Source organism: Petaurus breviceps, unplaced genomic scaffold (assembly GCF_028583685.1).
Source record: "Petaurus breviceps papuanus isolate PSGF00001 unplaced genomic scaffold, PetGlider_PUasm1.0 189, whole genome shotgun sequence".
In the NCBI taxonomy this organism is placed as follows: domain Eukaryota; kingdom Metazoa; phylum Chordata; class Mammalia; order Diprotodontia; family Petauridae; genus Petaurus; species Petaurus breviceps.
This window is the reverse complement of record NW_027185809.1, coordinates 2,155,454-2,162,158: the sequence shown is the minus strand read 5'-3', so window position 1 is coordinate 2,162,158 and position 6,705 is coordinate 2,155,454.

Below are 6,705 nucleotides of genomic sequence, written 5' to 3'. Positions count from 1 at the left end.
ACACTGAACTACACATATTGTACCTTTTAATGGCAGTCCATTATTGGCTTTGTGAGGTAAAATAATAATAAAAACTGAGGCTGAGAAAGGTTAAAGAGAGGTCACATAGTGTCTCCTGACTCTAAGTCCAACGCTGTCCATTGTGCCACCAACTGCCCCACAAAAGAAAAAGATGTGGAAAGGGAAGTGCCACCAATTGAGGGTTTGTATTTTATCAAACATCAAGGAAATGTAATGGCTAAGCCTCAAGAGGCCTGTCTCTGTAAGAAGACATCTAGGTCAGCTGCTCATAAGATAATGTGCAAAATAGTTCTATTTAGGCTTAACTCGTAGGTCAGATACAGCTTGGAACCCCCAAATAAGCAACCAATCAATATGTTACATTATTAATAAATGGAGTGCAGGGTGATAACAGCAGACATAGCTGTGAGAAAAGAAATTAATTCAGGTCAATTTAGGACTGAGATGAGGCTTCCCTGGCAATTATTTTAGGTTTCAATGTGTTTAAATGGCCACCAATATATTTTTTTGGAAAAAGTGATAGTTATATACTGTTAGCTTTCTCTGAACTGGAATTGATACTCCTAAGTGGACTGGGGGGGCGCGGGGGGAGAAGGCCATGGAACTGTTCTATAGATGTTGGTTATTTGGAAGAGCAGTTGTACTAGAGCTTTTTTTGAGGAAACTAGTAAAACCTAACTATATCCTCAGGTTTTTGAATGTCCACGTAGAACTTTTGCCAGAGGAGCTACTAAGATATATTTTTGCCACACATGAAACTGAATATGGGCTCAAGTTGACGAATTTACTACTAATAGCAATAATTGTCATTAAAAATAAAATTATTTCTTAAAGATCTGCAGTTGGTGGTTGTGTTTATTTTAGGTTATGTCAGCTTATTCTGGTAATAGATGGTAACTTGTTTTATTTGAACAACTTAAAAAATAATCTCAGAGCCATGACAGAAATGCATGGTATGAATCTCGTACTATTCATACATTCACAATTCAAGGCTGTGGTTCTCATAAATCCATCAAAAAGTATTTGTAAAGAACCTACTAGGGGCAGCTAGGTGGCACAATGAATAGAGCACCCTTCCTGGAGTCAGGAAGACCTGAGTTCAAATCCAACCTCAGATACTTGACACGCTAGCTGTGTGACCTTAGGCAAGTCACTTAACCCCAATTGCCTTGCCTTCCCCCCTCAAAAAAAAAAAAAAACAACTAGGTGCCAACCACTATGCTAGATCTACAAATAAAAATAGTCCTTGCCCTCAAGGAACTTATACAGGGTGTCCCCCAAAAAGTGTAATTTTAAGCAAAGCATACTAAGGGAGAATACAATATGTTCACAGATAAAAAATGAACACAGTAATATCTGTGGGATACTAACCACTTTTTTGGAGGAGGGCACACTTTCACCAATGGAGATCATAAGACAGAACGTAATGAGAAGGGCGGAAAGTATGGCAAGCAAATTGACTTCATTGAAGTAAAGATAACCTGAGAAATAAGGGGGGAAAAAAAAGAAATGAGATAGATGTGAAAAGAAAAAGTTGCCAGAAGATATGAATTCAGTTGTGGTTATGCCCATTCATCATTTTATCTGACATATCTCTCACTTCTTGCAAAGAGGTGATAGATAAAATAGAGGTTCAGAATGGTACATGCCATTTCAGGCAGGACCAGTATATTCATTTGTTTTGCTTAACTATATATATATATATATAGTGGTTATAAGGGAGAAATTCTCTTTGGCTGGGAGCACGGCACAGTGAATCAGTAGGTAGTAATAGCAAGACAAAAAATAGAGTATTTAACCATTAGAAATACCCTGAAGAAAAGTACAGTGAGGTGTAAAATCCAATAGAGCAATTTTGTTACTACCCTGCTGAATTTAAACTTAAAGAAACCAGGGGTCATCAAAGTACATGGTTTCTTACACAATCCCCCTTTTTTATTGAAATATTATAATTTAGTTCATAACGAAAAGAAAAACTTAAAATAAAAAATAATAATCTTTTGTGAACTTGGGCAAGTTAACTTCCAAGGACCCCAGTTACCTTATCTCTTAAATCATGGATCTGAGATAAGATAGTTCTCTAAGATTCAAAGAGTTATGTGACTCTGGGCAAAGGAGAATCAGTTGTATACTTGGCTGAGGCAAAAAGGAACCATTGTAGCTTCTCACAGTAAGGGAAACAGCATTTATATAGCTTATTCTAATGTATAAATTGAATATGGATAGGAATGGAGAGAGCATGACTAAAAGACCTCTATAGGGGCAGCTAGGTGGCGCAGTGAATAGAGCATCGGCCCTGGAGTCAGGAGGACCTGAGTTCAAATCCGTCCTCAGACACTTAACAAAAAAACTAGCCGTGTGACCTTGGGCAAGTCACTTAACCCCAACTGCTCTCCAAAAAGCACCAAAAAAAAAAAAAAGACCTCTATGCAGTGAGTTGACTCCTCAAACTACATATGCAGCCCCAATCTGGAGCTCCAGTCCCAAAACACCAATTTCTGCTAGTCAACTCCACACAGATGTCCCATATACATCTCAAATTCAAGTGCTTTGAGGGCAGAGACTGGAATCTCAAACACTTAGTACAGGGTCTGGCACCTAGTTCAACAAACGCTTGTTGATTGATTCTCCCTGAACCTACCCCCTCAAGAAAGAATCTTCCCTCCGTATTTCCCTAATTCTGTCAAGGACATAACCCTCCTTCCAATTATGTGGGTTTGCAATCTTGCAGTCATTCTCAACCCTCTCCTTCAGTCCTTATATCCAATTAGTTACCAAGCAAATTGTGCTACTTCAGGTTTATATAAATAATCTGGAAAGGAGAGGAGTGATTTTTCTTGTCATATTACTTCCAACACTTAGCATTTAGAAATGCTTTTAAATGAGCTAGTATTGTGGCAAATCAGCATATGTACCGTACTAGGAAAGGAACAAGAGTCCTTGGGTAAAGGTGTACACAAATTTACTGGAGAATGTCCTCTATAGCCATCTCAGGCCTTTGGGTGGCTAAAGATGGAGAACATCATATTTTTCTCGAGGGGGACTTACCTATCTAAAGCACCATCTAAGGTCATGTCTTAGAGATACAGCAATGAAGAGCATTCCCTCATTTTCCCTTTTATACACAATGCTCCTCAAACATGAGGTGTGTTTAAAAGGTTTCCTCAGTTTTCCTTGCTTCCCAGGGATTCTGGAACAGTGACTGGTGGAAGAGCAAGATGTTATCTATTTCCTTTGCTCCCTGATCAACTTCTTGGGATCTTTGGGCATTATTATCAGTTGTAGGGGTAAGGAAGGGAGAGAACAAATGGGCTAGAGTCTGACTCATTCCATGGTTAATTTTGAACTGGTTTTATTCCGATAAGGCCTTGCCTTCATGACCTTCTGAATTCCAAGAAGCATCTCTAATCCAGAGACACAATACTCAGGGGCTCATTCCTTTTCACAGATGGCTTATGGTGGGTTTCACAAAGACACCATTGAGTTTGTTCATGGTCCGTATTTCCAATTTAATTCAATTCTCCTGCGTCAGTATCCAGACTTCAAAGCCTACTACAGATGCATTTAACAGGTCAGTATTTTCTCAGGACTTTCAGTACATTGTGGTGTCTCCTATCTATGAGGTGGACTAGCAGGCAATAATACCAAGAGTTAGAACAGGGTTTACTATGCCAAATCTTGCTGATTTGATTTCCACAAAAACTAGTCAAACAGCCACCACCCCACTTCAGGCCCTCATCCCTTCTCTTTTTCCTTCTTTTATTCCCAGCGAAGGCAAAATGCATGACACACCACAATAAATTCCAAATTAGTACATGACCAAATATAAAAGGTTACATCATATCACAGAAGCTAAGAGCATTTATAATTATGGATAAGGGAAGAATTCTTGACCAAATAAAGAACAGAGACAATCATAAAAAATAAAAAGGACAATTTTGATTACATAAAATTGAAGTTTTTGCACAAATAAAATAAAAATGAAATTAGAAGGGCAGGTCTGATATCTAAGATACATAGGGAATAGAAACATTATAGAACAATAGCCATTCCCCAATATGTATGTGGTCAAAGGATATGAACAGGTAGCTGTCAAAAGAGATACTCCCAAGTACTTAATAATGCAAATTAAAACAACTCTGAGGTTCTACCTCATAATCTTCAGATCAGCAGAGATGACAAATGAGGAAAGTGTTAGTGGTTGGGAGGATGTGTGGGTAGACTGGAAGCATTATTGATGGAGCTGTGAATTGGCACAACTATTGTGGAAAACAATGTGGAACTATAATCCAAATATCACTAAACTACATATAAGCTTTGATCTACCAATGCTGCTACTAGGCATATACCCTGAAGAGGCCTAAGACAAAAGATCCATTATGCACACAGATATTTATAGCATCACTTTGTGTTATAGAAAAAGATGGTAAATGAGATGACCAAAAGAGACTGTGCAGAGAGAATAGTGAACAGTGGACAGAACTTTGGGGGTCATACAGCTACTGGCATATCAGGCTGTAGTCAATGCTTTGAGTTTTGTTTTTTTAAGATTGGGGAAATATGAGAATGTTTTTAGGCAACAAGGAAAGAACTTGTAGATAGGGACAGATTAGAGATAGGATGACAGCGGGGGAAATCTCTGGAAAAAGATGGGAGGGAATGGGATGATCAAGGGAAGATACAGGGGGGATGGTCTTGTGAATAAGGGCCATTTTTATCAGAGACTGGAGTGAGGGAGGAGATAGTGGAAGTCAGAGGAATACGAGATGAGAATAAGAGAAAAAGGAGCTCATGGATAACAGCTTGATTTTTTTTTTCTTTAAATGAAGTAGGGGAGGAGTTTTTTAGTTAAAATAATTAGTGGAGAGGTTTCTGTGGGAGGGCTGAGGAGACAAGAAAGTTAAATAATACTTACCAGGTAATAAATTGGGTGAAAAATTTAGATAGGATGAACCCCAGAGGAGGGGAGGTTGGCAAATAACAGCAAAAGAGGGAGATCTTGCACATTGTAATGGGAAGCCAGGGGTGTTCTGATTTCATTATTCACTCACCATAACCACTGACTGGGAGATATGGAAGATAGTATGAGAAAAGTTGCTGCCAGTATTAGAAAGGGTGACAGGGTGATAAAGCATACAATGTCATCTGTAGGGAACCAAGTCTCAGTGAGTGCCAGAAAATGGAAGGATCGATAGAGGAAGAGGTTTAAAGATGGGAGTGTTTGTTAATTATGGAGTAGGCATTTTAGAGGGCAGAATGGAAGGTTCAGGCACATCTGTAGTGGCAGAGAAGTAGGATCCAACTGAGGTGGATGAGAATGAAGAAGTATATAGGTGGTGTTAGGGAGAGGGATTTGTTCTTCCTTGGCAAGAGGTTCATGTCATTGGAATTTGGGAAGTAAAAAGCAGTGGGATTTTGTTAACCAGAGGAAATCATGAGTAGAAGTGGATCAGGAGGTCTGATGAGGAGACAAGTGATTTAACAGGGGTTGGGAACCTTCAGCCTCGAGGTCACATGTGGCCCTCTAGGCCCTTTGACTGATTCCAAACTTCACAGAACAAATCCCCTTAATACAAGACTTTGTTCTGTAAAGCCTAGACTCAGTCAAAGGCCCCATCCAAGGACCTACAAGGCCACATGTGCCCTGGAGGGCGAAGGTTCCCTACCCTTGGATTAAAAGATTTAACCTTTTCCCTTGAGGTGGAGTTGATGTGTCTCCACAGGTTTCAAGAAGCCTGCCTCATGACAAGGCTGAAGAAGGTGTGTGGCAAGGGGGCTGGGAGCCTGGTGAGGAGGTTGGACAGTAGGCCTAGATAGGCCTGGAAGTACTGTGATTTGGGGGGCTTCCAGAAGGCCAGTTAGAAGGCAAGAAATGATTTGTCCCAACCCTACCTCAGGGTCAGGAGAGAGCAGAGGGGGAGGGGAAGTCCTCTGGGAGGAGGAAGGAGGATAAGAATGCCAGTCCTCCTCTGGAGTCATATGTGATTAACACTATTAATTACTGTCTATTTTGAACATATTTCCATTTTATAATTTTCTTCCTTAAGTTTATTTGTTTTTGTTCTGTCATGCATATAACATTGATATATTTGCTAGCAAAGCAAACTTTTGTTCATTTGTGTACATGCTAATGTTTATATTTTGTTATTCTGTAGGACTACTAATAATATTATTGCTTTACTGCTGTGCATATTTTGGTTGTCTTCAATTTTGCTCATGGGGTGTGTGTGTGTGTGGGGGGGCTTAAAGGGGTTACATATGTTGTGTATGCATTCTGAAGCAAGGTATAGGGATAGTGTTTGGGGGCAGAGGTGTCAAATATGGGGCAGCACACGAATTCCTCCAATGTGGCTAGAACCAGATAAAAATACAACAAAAGATAGTCTAGACACTCCATTTAAAAACTGTCAATATGGGGCCCTCAGGGTTACTTATACACACAGGTCATTTCTATTTGAGTTTGACACCACTGGGGGGAGCAGAGTGAAGAGCTTGCTCAGCCTGTGTTTAAACCTGTGTTTACGCTGATTTAAATGGCGGCCGGGTCAAGGAAGGAACAGTCTTTAATAAAATGGTTGGCTCTAGCACTATCTCCAGTTCTCCTCAGGTCACTCTAGAGAACCAGAGACTGGGAAGCAAGGGACCCTGGTCCACTACAGAGTTCTCAGGTGGGGAAACGTGGCT